The sequence below is a fragment of the Schistocerca cancellata genome, chromosome 9 (genome assembly GCF_023864275.1).
Source record: "Schistocerca cancellata isolate TAMUIC-IGC-003103 chromosome 9, iqSchCanc2.1, whole genome shotgun sequence".
Lineage (NCBI taxonomy): Eukaryota > Metazoa > Arthropoda > Insecta > Orthoptera > Acrididae > Schistocerca > Schistocerca cancellata.
The window spans coordinates 127375988-127400345 of record NC_064634.1 but is presented as its reverse complement, the minus strand read 5'-3'; positions in this window follow the sequence as shown (position 1 = coordinate 127400345).

The following is a 24358-nucleotide window of genomic DNA, read 5'->3' as shown; positions in this document are numbered from 1 at the left end:
TCTCCTAGAACTTAGAACTATTTAAACCTAACTAACCTAAGGACGTCACACACATCCATGCCCGAGGCAGGATTCGAACCTGCGACCGTAGTAGCAGCGCGGTTCCGGACTGAAGAACCTAGAGCCGCTCGGCCACAGCGGCCGGCTCAGCCGCTTTCTATGGATGCTCACGACAGCAGAGCGTACGCCGCCAAACAGATCCGTCGTTTCCAAAATGGCCGTTCCTATGTGGCAGACCTTAACAATGTGTACTTTGTCAAAATGTCGCCTACATCACTAGCTTTCCCTGTTTGCGACTCGTCCGGTTGCTGGGGTAATTGAACATTCGTCGCTGCTCCGTTTATACTGGGTGTTAGGCGTAGAGGGACAGGTACTGCAACCACTAGTTCCTTAGCACGTAGCCACTCCAGTGTGTTAGTCATTTCCTGTCTGCGTCTAACGGTCTTCCCATAAACAGACCATATAATTTACTACCTGATGTTTTCCAGACGGTCGTAACTCCGCTGTAAAGTGGACTACGTCTGTTAGTACAGACTATCGGTTTTACGTCCGTACTTAAACACTGGGCTTGTTGCCCAGAGGACTTGCATGCGCCACACTTAACTTGGAGATACTAACTAAACTAAGATATGCCACTCGTAATAGCCATAATTATGAGTCTGCAAATGAAATAATGCTAATATAATGTTACTTCGTACACTGACCTCAGGCATCAACAAAAAAACTTCTGAACTTAATAACACCCAGTAGACTTGTTTCCGCTTCACGTGCCCACAATGACATCAGGTGGCTCGCGGAACGCAGTGGTCATAATGTTTTGTCTCATCAGTCTGTGTTCATTAATTCAAGCTAAAAATGGGGACGACACTCCATGACATTGGGTTAAATTATGTCAAGAGATACAGTAACCAGATGCATTTTCACAGTTGGTGATGAGGATGTTTGGTTTGTGGGGCGCTCAACTGCACGGTCATCAGCGCCCGTACAAAGTCACAATTTTAACACAATCCCATCTAGCCACTGTCACGAATGATGATGATGACAATGATGATAAAATTATGGGGACAAAATAAACACCAGTCCCTGGGTAGAGAAAATCTCCAGCCCGGCCGGGACTCGAACCCGGGACCCCGTGATCCAGGAGCAGCAACGCTAGCCACTTTTTTTTTTCGACGTCACAAGACATCCGTTGAAGTTGATCGTTGATTCTTTGAGTCAGTTTTTTTTATTACGGAGAGTACGCAGCCCTCTGACCGAACACGCTGAGCTATCTTTTTTTTTTTTTTTCAATGTCAGACTTACAACCTTTACTGACACACATTTTGTTGTACTACCGCATAAATAGTGCCTACAATGTCCAAATGTCGACAAATAGTGGCTAATTAGAAAATTAATTAAGTAAGGAAATGAATAAAACTGAAAATGTCCAAATGAAAGATATGAAGACATCGCGGATAGTACAAATACAAAAGAAACATGCTCCTGTAGCAATGAAATGAAACTCGTGTCGGGGGCGACACCTGCTCACGACCCGATGTTCGATAGAGCAAGAGAGCCATCTATCGACTCGTTCTCCAGACGTTGGTGTAAGACTGGGTCGTCTTCTCGAAATTAACTAAGGGTCCGTAAGTGTGATCGATGTCTATCTCGGCTTCTTCGTCTATCACTCTATCTCATCTCTCACCCGTCACACACCATCTGGCCGGCGGGTCGGCGCAAGTAATTAGCGAAGTCTTACCTATATTTCTTATGCTGTTGCAGCTTCGTGTGTCCATTCAGGAGAAAATGCCAAAAATCCATTTTGTTCGTTATAGACGTAGCCCACAACCATTCCCCGTACCCATGTCACTGCATTGTTTTTTTGGACCGGAAAATAAGATTCTTGGAGGAAAAAAAGTGTGTCTGATGAAATTGTGTGAGGGGCGGAGCGTAACAGGAACGCCAATATCTTTTGTGCCAAGTGCCACACCGGAGCCGTCCCACTACATGCTAAACGATGTTCATCAGTGTCCACTGTTGCGCAGCCTAATCATGGTAGAGTGTCTGCCAAATGAATCGCGTGCCGCCGTTGATTCGTTGCGAACTTCCTATTTACCACCACATATCATGTTGAGCGCACCGACGTTGGGAGATAAACGTTCCGTAAAACGCGCCATATCTGTCGCCAGTTCTTGTCTGGGTAGTTCTTTTCCAGGGTATTCCTGGGGCACCGGCGCAGTAAGAGTTGGTATACATCTCGCGTCGTCGGTAGTCGTGTTGTTAGGAAGGATTCTCTGACATAGCTAAGCTAAACAAAAAAAAGACTTGAAATGTGACATCTTCGGTGAAATATGGTCCACATTGACTGGGGGCAGCAGTGAAGTGGGCGTCTGTACATCGACCAACGCACCCGAGATCTCGCGAAATTGACCGCGCCACTGTCGTAAAATCGTACTGACGAATAACGCCCGTGCCTTTTCATATACGTTCACTAGACCAAGTCCACCCTCTCCAGGTGGTAGCGTAAGCGTTGTGTATTGGATCTTAAACAGGTGTCCCACACTCACGTAGGTTCCGAAAGTTGCTTGTATCCGTGATGCCATTGTGCGCGTTAAAGGCAGGACATGCGCTACGTGAGTGAGTCTCGGTGCTAGGTATACGTTAACATAGGTCACCCTCTGAATCATATCCAACGCTCTTAATTTCTGTAACAGCACCATTGTCCGCATCAGCTTCAATATGCGTCGGTAGTTATCCGCTGCTGTCCGCTGCACGTCCGTGTGGAACGTAACACCTAGACATTTTATGGTCTTAACTAACATGAGCGGGCCTTCCTCCCCCGGTTTTAATCCTCGACCGACATTCATGCAGCGTGACTTCTGTAGATTAAGCACGCTTCCTGCCGCCATCCCGTATCGCTGTATCCATGCCAACGCCGTACGTACTTCGTCGCCTGTCCATGCCACCAGCATCACATCGTCGGCATAAGCGTGGCAATGAAAGGTCAGTTGTGGCAACGGCACTCCTTCCAGCCGTCTCCGGAGACCATATAGACAGGGTTCCAAAGCCATTATATACAAAAATATCGAAAGGGGGCAACCTTGACGAACTGACCTTGAAATAACAATGTAATCAGTGCCCCGCCCATTCACCGAGACCTTTGATCGCACGCCATGTAACAGTCGCATGATCACTAGAATGTCCACCCCGGTAGCTGAGTGGTCAGCGTGACAGACTGTCAATCCTAAGGGCCCGGGTTCGATTCCCGGCTGGGTCGGAAATTTTCTCCGCTCAGGGACTGGGTGTTGTGTTGTCCTAATCATCATCATTTCATCCCCATCGACGCGCAGTTCGCCGAAGTGGCGTCAAATTGAAAGACCTGCACCAGGCGAACGGTCTACCCGACGGGAGGCCCTAGCCACACGACATTTCCATTTCCATCACTAGAATGAAGGCCATCAATGCGTGCAAAAAGATATGATCCACTTTGTCGAACGCATGATCGAAGTCAATAGCGACTAGTGCCCCACGCACTCGGCATGCCGCTGCTAATGCGATGATATCTCGGTAGTCACGGAGCGCCGCATGTATGTTACTCTTACCGCCGAGACATGTTTGATCTATGAGGAGTCTATCAGAAATTGTAGACCGCAGGCGAGCCCCAAGGATGCGCGCGAAAATCTTATAGTCGCAGTTCAAGAGAGTGAGTGGTCTATAATCTCCTGGCCTTCTGCCACCGCGTGGTTTGGGTATTGGGATGATGATACCCTCCGTGAATTCGACAAGAATCTCAGTCTGCGGTAACAGGAGTTCGTTGTACATCTGAATCCAGGTCCGCCCCATGAGGTATGCAAAGGCGCGGTAAAATTCAGTTGGGAAGCCGTCCTGTCCTGGGGACTTATTCGGAGCCCCCCTGGCAATTGCGTCTGTCAGCTCGTCCTCCGTTATCGCTGTGATGAAAGTCTCTGCATCCAGTGGTGGTCCTCTATCTGGCATTTCCGAGATGACACCATGTAGTGTCTCGTGGTTTATTTGTACAGGTCCATATAACTGGCGGAAATAGTCAGTAAACACATGCTCAATATCACGCTGGTTCACAACTTGCTGGCCAGTTTCAGAGATTAGTTCCCTGATCAATGTCCTTCGTCGTCGTTGGCGTTCGCGTACTACGTGGTGCATGGAGGGGGCTTCGGCAGCAACTGTGTCCGCCAATCTCGCCCGGACCATTATCCCTTCCATTCTTAGTCTCGTCAGCTGTAATAACTTGGCTTTTATCCTGCGCATGGCCGTGTGCCTTTCCGGCGATGGTTGTTGGGTCATCAGCTCCCTCAGGGCTGTAAAATAAAAATCCGCCGTCGTGCGGTTCCACTGCGATTTGTCCTGCCCGTATCGTATCAACGTTCTCCGTAACGTTGGTTTTGCGCATTTGATCCACCACTGGAGAACCGAAGTGTATGCTCGTTGGCGGCGGACGCAAGTCTCCCAGACCGCCTCTATCGACCGACGACCTGCAGCGTCACGTAAAAGTGCACAATTCATTTTCCAGGAACCCTTACTCCGCTATATCTTCTGACGCGTTAGTGAAATCGTACAGACGTACGCCATATTATCCGTAAAAGCCGCTGGCCAGATTTCGGCATGCAGTATCGCCGTCCGGAGAGCTCGTGTCACATACACTCTATCAAGTCTACTCGCCGAGTGTCCCGTTACATACGTATAACCCGGTCTGTCGCCATACTGCAGTGCCCAGGTATCCAGAAGCGCCATTTCGGTATTCAAAGCACGTAGTTCCATGCATGGCACATAATGAGGTACTTGGTCCTTTTGGTCGACGACACAATTAAAGTCGCCGCCACTACATAGTCATCATAGCGTCCAGCGAACAACGGTGCTATCTCTTCGGTGTAAAAGGTCGCCCTTTCTCTTCGTTTTGTGGAGCCAGATGGCGCGTATAAATTGATGAAACGAACGCCCTCGACAGTGATCGCAATGCCACGTGCCGAAGGGAGAGACATGAGTTCCTCCAATCCTATTCCTTCGGTGGTGAGGATCGCCACGCCGCATCCATTTTCACCGTGCACTGAATAATGTGCTTCGTAGCCGTAGAACTCCGGCGGCGATGTGAAACGCACTTCTTGTAGGAGTACAATATCCACGTCCGCAGAGTGTAACATATCTTTCAGCATTTGAATTTTAAGCGGTGTCCGAATGCCATTAATGTTTATCGTTGCAGTGGGGTACGCCCGGCGTGTGTTCATCAGTTGAAGATGTTGAAAACCGGACTGCTGTCGTCTATCTGCACCCCCGGCGCTCCTCACCACACTAAGTTGTTCAACATTCTCCGGCCCCTCCCGGCGTCTGGCCAGGACTATCCTCAATCGTCGCGTTCGTATCTTCATGCTGTTCCTGTTGGTCCATTTCTTGCGCCCTGTCCCCCAGCATATTTCCGGAACTGGCCGGATGATGGTAGGCAACGTGTAAGTAGGCTGTTTATGTTTTCTTTATGTAAGTTTGCTGTTTATGTTTTCTTATTGGCAACGTTACGTAGCGCTCTCTGTATGAAAATCACTGGCTGTGCTGTGTGCAGTATGTGGCTAGTTTGCATTGTTGCCTGCCATTGTTGTCATGAACTGCTATAGCTGGATGTGAACAGCAGATTGCGTTGGGCAGTTGGAGGTGAGCCGCCAGCAGTGGTGGATGTGGGGAGAGAGATGGCGGAGTTTTGTAATACTGGATGTGAATTATGAATATTAAGGTAAATACAGTGTTTGTTCTCTATTAAAATCTTTCATTTGCTAACTATCCCTATCAGTAGTTAGTGCCTTCAGTAGTTTGAATCTTTTATTTAGCTGGCAGTAGTGGCACTCGCTGTATTGCAGTAGTTCGAGCAGCGAAGATTTTTGTGAGGTAAGTGATTTGTGAAAGGTATAGTTTAATGTTTGTCAGGGCCATTCTTTTGCAGGGATTTTTGATAGTCAGATTGCGTCGCGCTAAAATTATTGTGTGCCAGGTTAAGCACAGTCATGTACAATGGTTCTAAGTGGACGTTTCACATGTAAAATTGTTCTAAGGGGACGTTTCATATGTCGACCCTTAGCCTAGGATACCTCACTGGAATCTTCTGATTTTTTTCTTGTAGTTTGTGTAATTAGTGTAGATTTTGTTTATTGCTAGTGCGTAATTGTAGAGAGAATCTCCTTTATAGTTGCAGCCTTTCATTGTTGTACAGTAAAACAGTTGTGGCATGCATGTAGATTTGCACCAAGTATTTCGCAGCTGCAATTAACTAGATATTATTTTCAGTGCTATGTTAATGTGTTCTCTTATTTTTGCTATTCAAATTGTGCTTTTCTGTGTTATCGTGTGAAATATTGTGACAATAATGGCGTGTGAAAAACGTAATACTCGGCTCCAAAGTAAACTAAGAAATGACAGTGAAGACGAAAGCAGTGTGTTGGCCCCACCATGTAATGAGTTAACTAATGTTCAAAGTAGTAATTTGGTAACTGTGCATAGGGAAATGGAGCGGGCGTCAAACAATGGTGTAGCCAGTCAAACAGGTAGTGAACAGGGAAGCATTATCGATCGATCGGTCGGCAACAGCTCGCCTCAGGAATCCGAAATGATAGGACACAATTTTGCAAATACTGTAGATTCAGGTTTTGCGTCCTCACCGTTTTCTCAAATGAGTCAAGACACATTTTCTGCTTGTCAAAATGTGAATGTTGCCGGTGAAAATGCACTGCCAAAAAGCATAGAGAAACAGATTCCAGACACTAATACATTATTATTGCAATTAATGCAACAAATGGAACAAAATCAGAGACAAATGGGACAAAATCTTCAAAAGTTAGACACCATGGAACAGAATCTTCTAAAGTTAGACATAATGGAACAAAATCAGAGACAAACACAGCAAAAGCTGCAACAGTTGGACACAATGGAACAAAATCTTCGGAAGTTAGACACCACACTTGAACAAACACGTGAAGATCTAACTACTGAATTACATAACATTGAATCGAAATGTCAAAAGGTCTGTAATGACGTAAAAACACAAATTTGTGAGCATTTTCAGCCTATTTTTTCGCGGCATGAAAACGCATTACAGAATCACGAAGCGGCCATAAAAGAACTGCAAACTATTGTTCATGAAAATCATGAGACCTTGCAAGCTAAAATGGACTCAGTTGCATCTACCGATTCGGTTATGCAACTTGCAAAAACTCAGGAAAACTTAAAGGACACAGTAGAAAGACACATGGGGGAAATTAGTTCATTATCAGAGAAAGTAGCCGAACTTTCGGATCAGGTCACTAACTTATCTACAAAGGTAGATGATGATCTGAATGACACAAGACCCGTAGCCTTCACTGACACAGAAGAGTATGAACAAATAAGAAAATTCAAACAAAATCAGAATCAAATTAATACGCAATACAAAAGAGAAATGCGGGAAGTACAAGATCAGCTGACACAGGTAATACAAGAATTACGTATTTCAGAGGACACTCGCGCCCCAATAAGGGAAGAGGGACATAGAAATACGGAACAGCCACAAAATAATAACACAGGGCATTTCGGTAATTATGAAAGAAATTGGCAAGGTACACCGAATTTTGAGATGGAACCGCCGAAACGACGTGACAATGACCGACATGCTACTCGCCGACACGATGATTTTGACTATAAGCTGTTCATTACTACACGTAAATTCAAAACATTTAAGAATTCTGGCAACGACATTCATCCACAAGCATGGCTCCATCAATTCTCTCATTGTTTCCCTCCCAACTGGTCATTAGAACACAGATTAGAATTTATGTGTGGCTACTTGGAGAATGAACCAGCTGTAAGAATGCGATCGGTCATTCACGATTGTCACAGTGAAGGAGAATTTTACCATGCGTTCCTCTCAGCATATTGGTCACAAGCTACACAAGATCGCGTAAAACATAGCATCATGATGATGAAACACTTTGAACAATCTGAATTTTCCAGTCTTGTCAAATATTTTGAAGACATGTTGCACAAGAATCAGTACCTGTCAAACCCATACAGCCCCTCAGAACTCATCCGCATTTGCTTAATCAAACTGCCTGAACATTTACGACATATTATTTTGGCAGGACGTTGCAAAGACGACATTGAAGCTTTTCAGGGATTGTTACAAGAACTGGAAATTGACACAGACAGTCGCGGGATGCGAAAACAGGAAAACAATCACTACAGGTCACATCCGTCTCAATTCCGTGACGACAGAAACAATAAATGGCCACGACAAACCTATTCTTACAACGTAAATCGTGACCAAAACAGACACCACCCATATGATAACCACTGGCAGAGTAATAGTTACAGGGAAAGATCACCTTTCCGCGGTAATGACTATCACAGAGACAATCAGAGAAACAGACAATATGGGAACCAAAATAACTATTATCAAGGGAGACAGAATAACTTTAGACGCAACGGTCCAGCGCGTAGTTACGATTCTGGGAGAAATTCTCCACCACATGACCGACAAGAAAGAAACTATCGAACCTACCGACATGACGACAGACGATATGATCGTAACGACAGACCTGAATTGCATCAGAACTGGCGAGTTTTAAACAGAGCTGGGCCCTCTCGGCAAGGCGAATTTGTGGAAGTTAGGCCTCCTAATCCCAGTAACGGCGCGCGCCAACAAAGAAACAGACAATGACTCGCACCGCAGGCAGCTGCGTGCGCCGGCTGGCTCCGAGAAAAATGACATTGACGCTAACCTTGAGCAAAATTCCCGTATTCTTTACGGACGAATACCGCATGATAATTGCATACAAGTTGAAACTCTGCGTACTAGGAAGAGTAAAGGTTTACACCACATTTCTCATGTAAAACCATTTATTGACAGATAATCTGCTTTTTAACTTAGTCTTTGCAATTTTCACTTCACGCTACTTGTACAATTTGTCACACTGAGAAACTGTTAACATGCAACATTTTGGTTTGCATACGAGTGGATTCTGGATTTGAGGTGCTTTCTGTGAAATGCCAGATGACACAGTGGTTGGTTTGTGTGACAGCTACACGATTATATCACGACGTTACTAATGAGTGACAATTTACAATGTTGCTTTTGCGGTGTATCTGTTTGATATCTGCACAGTTTTTCTGAATTCTTCTGTAAAGTAAAACATGTTTTAGTAGTAACTTTTGTGCTATTGCTACAAGGAGACAGCCTTTTCCATAGGACAACAATACGTTACAGCACAGTACTTTCCTCATCACGGCAATAAGCGTAATAACTAAGTTATCTATACGCAAAGCATTTCACTTTTGTTTATCATGAGGTAAGTACATTGGCTTCTGCTGAACTTAGCTTTTGGAGGACGATAACTACGACACTTCCCAGAGATTATCTTAGAGCAAGACGCACATTTAGCGCTACAGGACACGTATTTGAGTGATTAATTTTGTACTTAAAACATTTATTTTTAAAGAGTTTTGAATTACAAAGAAAGTTTTTCGTGATACATTTCATTCCATTGCTGTAATCTGTAACACCTGAGGGTATAATTACAATAAACCTCAGGGGGGTACACGCTTACTTTGTGTACCATGTGTTTGGCAAGCACAAGGAGCCCTAGCTAATATGGTATTTGCTTATACAATTTAACACATCGGTACCATATTTCTCTAACACATAAATTACACAGCTATCTGATCATTTAACAGAGAAACAAACATCCTTTTACTACGTCAGTGACACATGTTTACGCAATTACAGAGTTGGATTACTTCACACTTAAGAAATTGTACTTTGTCTGTACCTTTTGCACTGTTCATATTTTTTTGGTACCATTGTGATACTATGAGAGCTTTGAATGATGTATTTTGGTATGAGATCATAATTTTTAAAGTACGTTTGAGGTAGATGACACTACTGAAATGAGCAGAGAATTTTCTTTAGGTTTTGAAATCATTGGAGGAAGCTACGACGTTTTTGACATTTGACTGAGGTGTTATGATGTTATTTTTACGACGACGATGTGTATTATGCTGTTGAGGTATGTTTATGTCAATAAAATTCTTGACCTGTGAAATGTTTTTATATGAGACTGTCACTGTAGCGGAAACTACTGTCGTAAATATTTCCGTAAGAAAGTTAAGTGACCACCTGCACATAATGTGACGTGGGCACCCAGGTGTGTCAGACACCTGGAGAACAAGCCTTTTCAGACGCTCAGGTAGAAAAGAAAGCCATTAGGGTGTGCCAGAGGCACAGGTGGAAGAGAAGGACAAAGAGAGGCCTATACCTCTGTTAATGACATTTCTTTGTAGAGGGCATCGCTAATGCGACACGCTCGTTACTTGAAGACATATGATTTTTGTAATGCGTTGTGGGCACACAGCTGTGTCAAACACCTGGAGAACAAGCCATTTGGGTGTGCCTTTCATCGCTAATGTGACACCCTCGTTACTTAAAAATTTATGATATTTACTGAAATGCTTATGAATTGACAAGAAATATTTTTACATCTGCACACCTGATTAAGACAAGTGTCTTTCTACGAGAGATTTTTCTACTGACTTACGAAATGCCACATGACTATTGAATGATATTTTTATGCTTTGGTTTGCGTAATTGCTTATTTCATTTGATATCTGGTTTCCAGCTGTGTTGCAGCATTGCTTTTATAAAATAAAATGCATTTGCTAATGTGAACACTTTCTGTCAACAGATCTATTAAATAATTATTTTATGATCCACATTCTTTAAAAAAGGAGCACTTGGAAAGGAAAGAATAATAAGAAGGAACTACTAACAGTAACACATAATTTTCTTTTCAAGTACATGGTAATATTTTTTTACAATCAGTTGTTATGGTGCACCACTTTAATTACATAGACATTAAGATGTGAATATGCATTTCCCCTGTCTGCATTGTTGTTTTTACTGTAATATTTTTTCTGCTTGCGCTATGTCATGTTTAGGTATAAGTTGCTGCTGTTTGCCAGGCATAGTGTTATTGAATTTGACTTTTGCTAATTTATGCTGCTAGCTTTGCCAATTTGCATTTTTTGTCATTTCTGTTTGTGTTGATTTGTTGTGATGCTGCATTGCCTCGTCCCTTGGTATATATATCTGAGCTCAGTAGATTTAAGTTAGCTTAAGAGGGGGTAGACTATATATGAAACTGACTATGGAGAATAGGTAAAGAATGCATTGCGAAGAAAGATTTGGGCCCCAATGAGTATTGTACAATCAGAAATAATTATTTTGAAAGAAAGATGAATAGAATACAGGAACGAGGTATAGGTAGGATTTTCTTGGAAATAAATGATGAGGTAAGCAATATGTGAACATATAAATACAGAAAGCATGCTTGGATAGGATTTTTTTGGTGGAAACAAATGTTGAAATAAGACGAAAGATCTATCGAATGAAGTTGTGGGGTGGACTGCAGTACCAAATGTTACACTGAAAACAAACCCTGTCCTTTCCTTTTGTGTTATCCCACTATGTGTTTGGGTACCCGTGTGTATTTGTGTTTTTCCTGTCTTTATGTGTTTAGCTGATGAGAGCTATGTTGTAGAATTTTTCTAATACTCTGTTATGTTCTTTGTAAAGATGCTTAGACTTTATTTATTCTGTTTTGTTTTAATGCTCATGTGTGAAGTTGACGTTTCAAAAGTGATTCTGATCTTTTATTTTTGTACTCATGTCATCATTCCTGTAACACTGATGTATATGTTTATTTCTATTCTTTTGTAAAGCCCCTATTACTACAAATATTATCTGTGTTGTTATGTTTTTAATGATGTATTTTGTACCTTTGTAATTGTATTCTTATGTTATAATATAGTGATTGACACCAGTTCATCTAATCAAGTAACTTGGAAGTTCCATTTCACTGCACACATTTCTGTTGGTCATAGTATATGGACAATATGTGAGAAGTAGGGACTGATAGTGTTTGCACGTGTGTTAATAATTCAGCAAGGGACTGGATAACAGCATTGCTGGTTCTAAGGACAATTCCCAAAAACTTTGTGAATGCACAAGTGGTGGTATATGGACTTGCTATCTTCTCTGCAAGCCTCTTCGATGGTGATTGTGCACCTGCACAGTCGCAGCAGATGGCTGCTGGCCATCTCTACAAGGACTACAGTGGGCCTGTCCACAACTTCTACAAGGACTACAGTGGGTCTACACCTCTGGTGGCCCACCAATACTCTCTACGAGGACTACAGTGGGTCTGCATCTTTGATGGCCCACCAATACAATTATCTCTACAAGGACTACTGTGGGTCTGCATCTCTGGTGGCCCATCAATACCATACTCTCTACCAGGACTGCAGTGGGTCTGCTCAGTGATGACCTACCTACCAATATTCTTCAAAACTTCGAATGCCTCTGCTGTGGGTTTGCTCTGTTGTGGCCCATTACCTGTCAGCATGTCAAGAGTCAGCACTGTCTTTCCGTTGGAAGGACAACACTACTTCTTCAAGACTGCATGGAAATCCACTACTTCTATGTGCAATTTCTTTTACTAATGAGACTTTGTGAAAAACAAAAACTGTAATTACTATTATGATGAACAATCTGGACTGTCTTTATTGACTGTGAAAAAAATTTTAGCTGTTGACCAACATTGTATCAATAAGTGTGTGCATTTGATATCTTTGTTATTGTAATTATGAAAAATTTTATCAAATCATTATTGGCCACTGGCCAAAAACATTTGTAAAATTTTTTGTGGGGAGCATGGGGGCTATGTAAGTAGGCTGTTTATGTTTTCTTTATGTAAGTTTGCTGTTTATGTTTTCTTATTGGCAACGTTACGTAGCGCTCTCTGTATGAAAATCACTGGCTGTGCTGTGTGCAGTATGTGGCTAGTTTGCATTGTTGCCTGCCATTGTTGTCATGAACTGCTATAGCTGGATGTGAACAGCAGATTGCGTTGGGCAGTTGGAGGTGAGCCGCCAGCAGTGGTGGATGTGGGGAGAGAGATGGCGGAGTTTTGTAATACTGGATGTGAATTATGAATATTAAGGTAAATACAGTGTTTGTTCTCTATTAAAATCTTTCATTTGCTAACTATCCCTATCAGTAGTTAGTGCCTTCAGTAGTTTGAATCTTTTATTTAGCTGGCAGTAGTGGCACTCGCTGTATTGCAGTAGTTCGAGCAGCGAAGATTTTTGTGAGGTAAGTGATTTGTGAAAGGTATAGTTTAATGTTTGTCAGGGCCATTCTTTTGCAGGGATTTTTGATAGTCAGATTGCGTCGCGCTAAAATTATTGTGTGCCAGGTTAAGCACAGTCATGTACAATGGTTCTAAGTGGACGTTTCACATGTAAAATTGTTCTAAGGGGACGTTTCAAACGTTGTCACCGCTCTGATGTTCGACAGTTGTCATCTCCACTTCTGCCTTCCGGTCACCAGAAGGAGAACTCAAGTTATCGTCGCTGTGCAATTCCTGCACCGTCATCTCCGTATCTGTTGAATCCACTGGTCTCAGGTCGATACTGTCGTTGTCGTCCAGTGTCCCCTCGGGACTATAGCTATCGTCAGCAAAGGTCAGTCGACATTTCTTTCTTCTCTTCGGCGAACGCTGTTTCCGTTGCCTTGCTTCCGCATCGGCTGTTTGGGTTGCGTATCCTCCGTCTTGGGCCTGGCCTATCACGCTGTCGGTGGAAGCACTGGCAGCCACCACGGATGAGCCTGGAGCGGCCGTCGGCTGCAGCTCTTGCGTGGTGTCCTGTGTTTGCTGTGGTGGAACCGGTGATCGGAGTTCCAGTCCATTGGTGTCCATGTTCTCTATAGGGCGCAGTTGCTGGTGCCCATCGGAAATCTCTCTCACGTCTTCTCTCAGGGCTTCCACGAAGGTCAACGGTAATACAATCATCTGTTGTGGCGCCTGGATGTCATCCCGTGGGGTTTGCACTAAACGTCGCTGGAGGCATTCCGAGCGGACGTGACCTTCTTTCCCGCGTCTCGAGCAAGTGCGAGGTTGTCCATCATAGATTATAATCGCTCGACAACCTCCAATGTACAAATAAGAGGGGACGTGCTTTCGCAGTTCTATCCGTATTTGTCTCACCCCATTTAGGACGGGGTATGTGGTAAAACTCGTCCATTTTTCGGCCACATGGGATAGAACTGTACCGTATGGTCGAAAGGCGTCGGTCACAAGTTCAGACGGGACCTCAAACGGAAGTTCGAAGACCCGTATAGTGCGGATTCCCGCGTGATCGACCGTAACCGCACCAACATTCCCGTCGGCATGACAGAAACGATACCCGTTCGGTGATCGTTGTAGAAGTCTTTCGCAAGCAGCCTCGTCAATAAGCTTTACATAGACGACGCTTGAAACGATCGATAAATGGATTCCCACGATTTCCTGTGGATCGATTTTTACCTCTTCTCTTAAAAAACGTTCAGTCTCGTGTGCCTTTGGTCGTGTATAGTCGTTCGCAAAACTGAACTTCAAAGTCGTTTTTCTGTACGAGTGTGCCATCTCGTTCTAGACTCAACACCGCACACGCGAAGCTGCTCCGGCGTAAACAAACAGGCGCGCGCACCACAGCGCGGCCGGCAGGCAACACGCTCCGCACTGTGTCACTGCCGAAGGCAGACTGTGCTATCCATTAGACCACGAGCTGCGAACAAGCATTGTTACAGTTGTATGGGAAGGTGCGTTACGGATTCACTCACCTTCACTTGGTGTAATACATATGTTTATTCACCAACACTACCTTTTGTCGACTACATCTTGAACACTGCAACTGCCTATTTTTTCTTAACTCTCTGCTTTGCGTTTATACGCACAAAACACACACTTTTAGCTTCACTGATATTGCGCAATATTTGCCACGATATTCACATTGCAATAAGCATTATTCATTATACACTGTTGGAGCAATATCCATATTGCTGTTAATATATTGAACGACCAGGGTGGCCGAGCGGTTCAAGGCGCTACAGTCTGGAACCGCGCGACCGCTACGGTCGCAGGTTCGAATCCTGCCTCGGGCATGGATGTGTGTGATGTCCTTAGGTTAGTTAGGTTTAAGTAGTTATAAGTTCTACGGGACTGATGACCTCGGAAGATGGCGTCCTCTTGGGTAAAATATTCCGGAGGTAAAATAGTCCCTCATTCGGATCTCCGGGAGGGGACTACTCAAGAGGACGTCGAAGCGTGGAATGTCAGATCCCTTAATCGGGCAGGTAGGTTAGAAAATTTTAAAAGGGAAATGGATAGGTTAAAGTTAGATAGAGAGGGAATTAGTGGAGTTCGGTGGCAGCAGGAACAAGACTTCTGGTCAGGTGAATACAGGGTTATAAATATAAAATCAAATAGGGGTAATGCAGGAGTTAGTTTAATAATGAATTTAAAAAAATAAGAGTGCGGGTAAGCCACTACAAACAGCATAGTGAAACCATTATTGTGGCCAAGATAGACACGAAGCCCACGCCTACTACAATAGTACAAGTTTATATACCAACTAGCTCTGCCGATTACGAAGAAATTGAAGAAATGTATGATGAAATAAACGAAATTATTCAGATAGTGAAGGGAGACGAAAATTTAATAGTCATGGGTGACTGGAATTCGATAGTAGGACAAGGGAGAGAAGGAAACGTAGTAGGTGACTATGCGTTTGGGGGTAAGAAATGAAAGAGGAAACCGCCTGGTAGAATTTTGCACAGAGCACAACTTAATCATAGCTAACACTTGGTTCAAGAATCATAAAAGAAGACTGTATACATGGAAGAAGCCTGAAGATACTGACAGATTTCAGATAGATTATGTAATGGTAAGACAGAGATTTAGGAACTAGGTTTTAAATTGTAAGACATTTCCAGGGGCAGATGTGGACCCTGACCATAATCTATTAGTTATTAACTGTAGATTAAAACTGAAGAAACTGCAAAAAGGTGGGAACTTAAGGAGATGGGACCTGGATAAACTGAAAGAACCAGAGGTTGTACAAAGTTTCAGGGAGAGCATAATGGAACAATTGGCAGGAATGGGGGAAATAAATACAGTAGAAGAAGAGTGGATAGCTTTGAGAGATGAAATAGTGAAGGCAGCAGAGGATCAAGTAGGTAAAAAGACGATGCCTACTAGAAATCCTTGGGTTACAGAAGAAATATTGAATTTAATTGATGAAAGGAGAAAATACAAAGCAGTATATGAAGCAGTCAAAAAGAAATACAACCGTTTCAAAAATGAGATCGACAGGAAGTGCAAAATGGCTAAGCAGACATGGCTAGAAGACAAATGTAAGGATGTAGAGGCTGATCTCTCTGGGGGTAAGATAGATACTGCCTACAGCAAAATTAAAGTGACCTTTCGAGAAAAGAGAACCACTTGTATGAATATCAAGAGCTCCGATGGAAACCCAGTTCTAAGCAAAGAAGGGAAAGCAGAAAGGTGGAAGGAGTATATAGAGGGTCTGTACAAGGGCGATGTACTTGAGGACAATATTATGGAAAAGGAAGAGGATGTAGATGAAGATGAAATGGGAGATATGATTCTGCATGAAGAGTTTGACAGAGCACTGAAAGACCTGAGTCGAAACAATGCCCCGGGAATAGACAAAATTCGCTTAGAACTATTGACAGCCTTGGGAGAGGCAGTCATGACAAAACTCTACCATCTGGTGAGCAAGATGTATGAGACAGGCGAAATACCCTCAGACTTCAAGAAGAATATAATAATTCCAATGCTAAAGAAAACAGATGTTGACAGATGTGAAAATTACCGAACAATCAGTTTAATAAGTCACTGCTGCAAATTACTGAAGTGAATTCTTTACAGACGAATGGAAAAACTAGTGGAAGCCGACCACGGGGAAGATCAGTTTGGATTCCGTAAAAATATTGGAACACGTGAGGCAATACTGAACCTACGACTTATCTTTGAAGCTAGATTAAGGAAATGCAAACCTACGTTTCTAGCATTTGTTGACTTAGAGACAGCTTTTGACAATGTTGACTGGAATACTCTATTTCAAATTCTGAAGGTGGCAGGGGTAAAATACAGGGAGCGAAAGGCTATTTACAATTTGTACAGAAACCAGATGGCAGTTATAAGAGTCGAGTGACATGAAAGGGAAGCAGTGGTTGGCAAGGGAGTGAGACAGGGTTCTAGTCTCTCCCCGATGTTATTCTGTATATTGAGCAAGCAGTGAAGGAAACAAAAGAAAAATTCGGAGTAGGAATTAAAATCCACGGAGAAGAAATAAAAACTTTGAGGTTCGCCGATGATATTGTAATTCTGTCAGAGACAGCAAAGGACTTGGAAGAGCAGTTGAACGGAATGGACAGTGTCTTGAAACGAGGATATTAGATGAACATCAACAAAAGCAAAACGAGGATAATGGAATCTAGTCGAATTACGTCGGGTGATGCTGAGGGAATTAGATTAGGAAATGAGACACTTAAAGTAGGAAAGGAGTTCTGCTATTTGGATAGCAAAATAACTGATGATGGTCGAAGTAGAGAGGATATAAAATGTAGACTGGCAATGGCAAGGAAAGCCTTTCTGAAGAAGAGAAATTTGTTAACATCGAGTATAGATTTAAGTGTCAGGAAGTCGTTTCTGAAAGTATTTGTATGGAGCGTAGCCATGTATGGAAGTGAAACATGGACGATACCTAGTTTGGATAAGAAGAGATTAGAAGCTTTCGAAATGTGGTGCTACAGATGAATGCTGAAGATTAGATGGGTAGATCACATAACTAATGAGGAGGTATTGAATAGGATTGGGGAGAAGAGAAGTTTGTGGCACTACTTGACTAGAAGAAGGGATCGGTTTGTAGGACATGTTCTGAGGCATCAAGGGATCACCAATTTAGTATTGGAGGGCAGCATGGAGGGTAAAAATCGTAGAGGGAGACCAAGAGATGAATACACTAAGCAGATTCAGAAGGATGTAGGTTGCAGTAGGTACTGGGAGATGAAGAATCTTGCACAGGATAGAGTAGCATGGAGAGCTGCATCATGGCGGTCTCAGGACTGAGGATCACAACAACAACATATTACTGTTATTATTATTATTGTTTGCGAAGAAGCCCATTAGGACTACGCAAAGTACATATAGGTGGCCATTTGCCTCTACAGTTCTTTGTCTCTCTTCAGTGTTTTTCCTCGGATTTTCCTCATGGTCAGCATGCCATTTGTGAACTTTGGACCTGAATATTTCGCTGGTTCGCGTATCTTCTGTTGTAATTTCTGCGAATTTGCCAGTAACTGGTCAGTTTTCATCTGACCAATCCATTCCACCGCGTCCGTTTTGGCTTTACTCCTGTTGTCAAAGAATTCGAATGCAGTACTTGTTCCGTAAGTCTGTCTGGTTTCATTCTTCTAATGTGTCAATAACCTGCGTTTTTATGCCACTGTGGATATTAGTGTATTATCTGAGTTCCTGATTGTCTCTGAGTTGGTATGGCTCTTCTTCATATTTTGGGCCTAGAATTTTTTTCACCATTTTATGTTCCTGTTTCTCAGTAGTTTGAATGTCTGTTTTTCTGTTCGAAGTAGATCTTTCTGATCCGTAGAGGCATTCCGGTTTAATTACTGTATTGAAATATAAGACTATAAACAGCCGACCAGTTGCAATGGATAAAGAAATCTTTACCTAGGTTTCAACAGATTTAAATCTGTCTTCTTCAGAAGGCGGCAAATTTTACATTAGTATGGACTAATGTATCATCGTCGTTTTTACAAATATCTGCATAGATCCATTTGTCCAAATTAAAATATAGCCCTGAAAATAGGGTTTGTCATGTAAATGTAAATTAGTACATGGATGTTGCAGAGCTCACATTTCTTCTTGAAGGCTCGGTATGCAGTTTCCAATTTTTAGCATCTAATTTCGTTTGCTTTTGTTTCGATTCCAATTTCCAGAACGGTTTGGATATTTAAATCTTGGAACTTGTTCATGTTTGCCATATCTCACCTCCATGGAATATGGTGATCGTTTGTTGCAGATAATGTATTCTGTATTTTCAAAAGATACCTGGAGACCTACTTTTCTACAGTTTCTTTCAAGAATTCACTCTAATTTTGGACTGACGAAATGTCGCCAGTTTAGAATGCTAAATCGTCTGCAAATGCGAGGCAGTTAACAGTTACCTCGCCTGCTTCTAAAGTGATTGGACGGTCATCTATGGAAACTGATTTCTGTTTGTGCCATTCCTGCGTCACAGTAGAAAGTCAAGGTTGACAGCCCAACTCCTTGCCTTACTGCCGTTTTTATTTCGTAATAAAATTAACCTTGGGCTTTGTATTTCTAAGTGTATGTTTTTTGATTAGGACAGTCTTTTCAGGTCTAGACCATGTTCTTTTAATATTTGGAAGAGTGATTCGCGGTAAACTCACAGATTTTTTCGAAATCAACAAATACTCAGACTAAATTTTTGCTACAAATTCTCAGATGTCTTAGAATCAGTTTCAGGTTTAACATTTATTATGGACACGAATGCCTGATATTCGGCAATTTTTGGTTCACGCCGTTTGTGTGCTCTACCAAGAAAATACGGAGATAGAATTTTGTGTGCCACTGCTGTTAGTGTGAGTTCTCTGCAGTTCTACCTCACTTCTTGTGTAACGGATGAATTAAAGCATTTGTAAGTAGGCTGTTTATGTTTTCTTTATGTAAGTAGGCTGTTTAGATTTTTATATTGGTAATGCCACGTAGCGCTCTGTATGAAAATCACTGGCTGTGCTGTGTGCAGCCTGTGGCTAGTTTGCATTGTTGTCTGCCATTGTAGAGCGGCAGCTGGATGTGAACAGCGCGTAGCGTTGCGCAGTTAGAGGTGAGCCGCCAGCAGTGGTGGATGTCAATTATGAATATTAAGGTAAATACATTGTTTGTTCTCTATTAACATCTTTCATTTGCTAACTATCCCTATCAGTAGTTAGTGCCTTCAGTAGTTTGAATCTTTTATTAGCTGGCAGTAGTGGCGCTCGCTGTATTGCAGTAGTTCGAGTAAGATTTTTGTGCGGTGAGTGATTTCTGAAGGGTATAGTTTAATGTTAGTCAGGGCCATTCTTTTGTAGGGATTTTTGAAAGTCAGATTGCGTTGCGCTAAATAATATTGTGTGTCAGGTTAAGCACAGTCGTGTATAAATTGTTCTAAGGGGACGTTTCACATTTTTCCAATCTTCTGGAATTTGTACTGCTTCCCAAATGTCTCGCATGATTTTGATGTTTTCTTTTATAGTTTTTGAGCCTGCTGACTTGAGGATTTCTGCTAAGATCCCATCTTCCTTCCACGTTTTGTTGTTTTTGAATTTTTTGATCCGTCTGTCAATTTCTTCTTCATCTGGCGGTAATGAAGTTGGATCAGTGTCCTGAGGATCTTGTGGTGAGAATCTCTGTATTCACTTTGGGAAATTATGCAGATCACTGAAATATCTGTCAAGCTCCTTGCAGTTTTCTTGATTGCTTAGAGCCAATTATCCGTTTCCTTTCTTCAAGCAGAGACTTTGTGATTGGTGTCGTATGAAATTAGTTTTGAAGTTCTTACAGAATTTGCGTATATTGTTTCCTTCGAAGTCTTTCTCGATTTTAACTACTTCACCTTTACGCATTTTCTTTTGGTTCTTTTGTTAATTTTTTGTCTGTTCCCCCACTATCGGGAATTTTATTATTATTATGTGCTGCTCATGTACTATATACAGGGTTATTACAAATGATTGAAGCGATTTCACAGCTCTACAATAACTTTATTATTTGAGATATTTTCACAATGCTTTGCACACACATACAAAAACTCGAAAAGTTTTTTTAGGCATTAACAAATGTTTGATATGTGCCCCTTTAGTGATTCGGCAGACATCAAGCCGATAATCAAGTTCCTCCCACACTCGGCGCAGCATGTCCCCATCAATGAGTTCGAAAGCATCGTCGATGCGAGCTCGCAGTTCTGGCACGTTTTTTGGTAGAGGAGGTTTAAACACTGAATCTTTCACATAACCCCACAGAAAGAAATCACATGGGGTTAAGTCGGGAGAGTGTGGAGGCCATGACATGAATTGCTGATCATGATCTCCACCACGACCGATCCATCGGTTTTCCAATCTCCTGTTTAAGAAATGCCGAACATCATGATGGAAGTGCGGTGGAGCACCATCCTGTTGAAAGATGAAGTCGGCGCTGTCGGTCTCCAGTTGTGGCATGAGCCAATTTTCCAGCATATCCAGATACACGTGTTCAACCGTTTCTTCGCTCACTGCAGGCCGACCCGTTGATTTCCCCTTACAGAGGCATCCAGAAGCTTTAAACTGCGCATACCATCGCCGAATGGAGTTGGCAGTTGGTGCATCTTTGTTGAACTTCGTCCTGAAGTGTCGTTGCACTGTTATGACTGACTGATGTGAGTGCATTTCAAGCACGACATACGCTTTCTCGGCTCCTGTCGCCATTTTGTCTCACTGCGCTCTCGAGCGCTCTGGCGGCAGAAACCTGAAGTGCGGCTTCAGTCGAACAAAACTTTATGAGTTTTTCTACGTATCTGTAGTGTATGGTGACCATATATCAATGAAAGGAGCTACAGTGAATTTATGAAATCGCTTCAATCATTTGTAATAGCCCTGTATGTCGTAATGTTAACTGACAACGGATGTCTGTTTCCATACAAAAGTAAGCCTAATGGCGCCAACCGCGCCCAGGTGAAATAAGGGCATAAATAAAAAAATACATTTATGTATTCATTCCGCCCCAGAGAGGTAATCCTAGGTACGGTTTCGAGTGGCTCCCCTTATGATAATCGATCCTTTAGTTAACCGATTTGAGTGTTTTCTTCCATTTAAGTGCATTGCATTGTATGTAGCTACATTTATATTTAATTCCATTTTTTTTTATTCCGCACTAGTCGGTTGCAGTAGTTGGTAACAGATTTTTAACGGAGTAACCCGCTTGTAAGCATGTGCGTAAGATAGCTGCAGACGTTAAAACATATATGTAGCAGCAAAGTGTCAGCCTGATTTTGCCGAGTTACAGGTCTTACACGTCGTCTCCTCGTACGAAGGAGACTGATGTCAGTATTTGCACGTGATACCGATTCCCGGAAGTATTTGCCAACCGTCGCAAACTTCTCTGCAAACAGCACATCTGCGTCAGAAAAGCAACAAATACCTATGATCTCTCACATGCGAATATTACATTTACTTCTCGTATCTGTGGATAACTTCAGAGCGCTTCTTGTTTGCACTAGATTTGAAAACAAAACATAATGTGTTTTTAATGATAACGTAATAATTTGTCCCGGAGGGAAGACCCAAAATGCATAAAATGTATCGAAAATGCGATCGCCGGAAGCATGTTTTGGCCAGCAACTAGAAACTGGTTCCATGCAGTCGCTGCTTTTAACAGAATTTTATTTGCTTTAAATCTGCACAAAGGTTAATCAAAACAATCTGTCTCTAACAGAATTTGATTTACTCTTAGATGAAACAAACGTTAAGCACCACTAATCTGCCTTTTAAACAATTAATTTGAAACTGTCTGGCAGATTGAAGCAGTTAGCCAGACCGAGGCTCGAACTCGGGGCATTTGCCTTTCGTAGGCAAGACCGCTCCCCATAACAGATTTACTTCCGTCAGTATCTTATCTCCAATCTTCCAAACTCCACAGAAGTTCTCCTGCGAAACTAGCTTCATTAACACTGCTGGAAGAAAAGTTGAAAAAATGGTTCATATGGCTCTAAGCAGTATGGGACTTAACATCTGAGGTCATCAGTCCCCTAGATTTAGAACTACTTAAACCTAACTAACCTAAGGACAATACACACATCCATGCCCGAGGCAGGATTCGAACCTGCGACCGCAGCAGCAGCGCTGTTCCGGACTGAAGCGTCTAGGACCGCTCGGCCACAGCGGCGGCTGGAAGAAAGGAAATTGTGGAGGCATGGCTTAGTCACATCCTGGGGGATGTTTTTGGTATGAATTATCCTCTGCAGTGGAGTGTGCGCTGATGAGGAAGTTGCTGGCGGAATAAAACTATGTGCCAGATCGGGACACGAAACCACGAACTTTGTCTTTCTCAGGCAAGTGTTCTACTGACTGAGCTCGCGAAGCATAACTGACAAGCCTTCCTTCCAACTTTACTCGTACTTCCACTGGTACATCCAAACTTCACAGAAGTTCTCGTGCTTTAATCTGCCAGAAAGTTTCACATAACCGCATACTCCGTTGCATAGTGAATAATTCCTCCTGGAAGCATCCCACAGGCTGTGACTAAGCCATGTCCCCGCAATATCCTTTCTTCCAAGAGCGCGAGTCCTGCAAGTTTCGTAGGAGAACTCCTATAAGGTTTGGAAGGTAGGAATGAGGTACTGGCGGAAGTAAAGCTGTGAGAGCGGGTTGCGATTCGTGTTTAGATAGCTCAGTCAGACAGTCTGCCTTTGGCAGTACAACGGTATGGACTACGGACTACTGACTACAGCAAAATTCCGCTTCCGCGCCGCGGCGTGACGTCACATGTTTTGAATGCGCGAGCGCGTATGGCCGTTGTCGACTGCCGTCCTCCGCTGTTACTATCATCCCACGGTGGAAGACTGGTACACATCTTCTTCAGCACGGGGTTCCAAACGTCATTCAGTTTCACGCCCTCCTCCATCCTATTCAAATTCCTGGAATGTTTTACAATCTCTATGGCCTGTGTCTATAGCTTTTCGTGCCATTACTTCAGTCCTATCAAAATGAATGTAGTGGTCTCCTAGCTGCAAAGCATGTTCCGCAACAGTTAATCTGTCAATCTCCTGTCTTCTGAAATTGCCATTGTGCTCTTTTAGTCGTTTTTCGACAGTTGAAGTGGTTGAAATGGCTCTGAGCACTATGGGACTTAGGGGACTGATGACCATAGATGTTAAGTCCCATAGTGTGAAAGGTGGCTACACTGAGCCACAGCGCCAGAGATCGCGCCAGAGAGTATTGTTCCGCCGCCTCCACTGGCAGTGCTTATTGAGACGTAGCGGCAGGCAGTTCTTACCGAGAAGTTGTGGTGGACACTGCTTGTCGTGAAGTCAGAGTGAGATGTGGTAGTGGAGAGTGTTGTTCCATGTTTTATGCAGTGGTTTGATGGGAGAGATAGCAGATGTTGTTCTAATGGAGATATTGTAATGGTCAGAGTGCATTTCGTCAATATATATGCAGGTAATAAACACTAATTTCTTTTATTCTTTCAGTGCCCTCAATAATGTGTCATTACAGGTTCAGTCAACAAAGCATCTGGCGTGTGTTCTTGTATTAGAGTGTAATTCTGGTTTTCTTGCGCAATTATAGTATTTCTAATTTTCTTTTATCACGTCAGTATAATTGGTATTTAAAAATTCTTGTCTTGTTGAAGAAGAACCGTGCCAGATGTGCGTTGAGTCA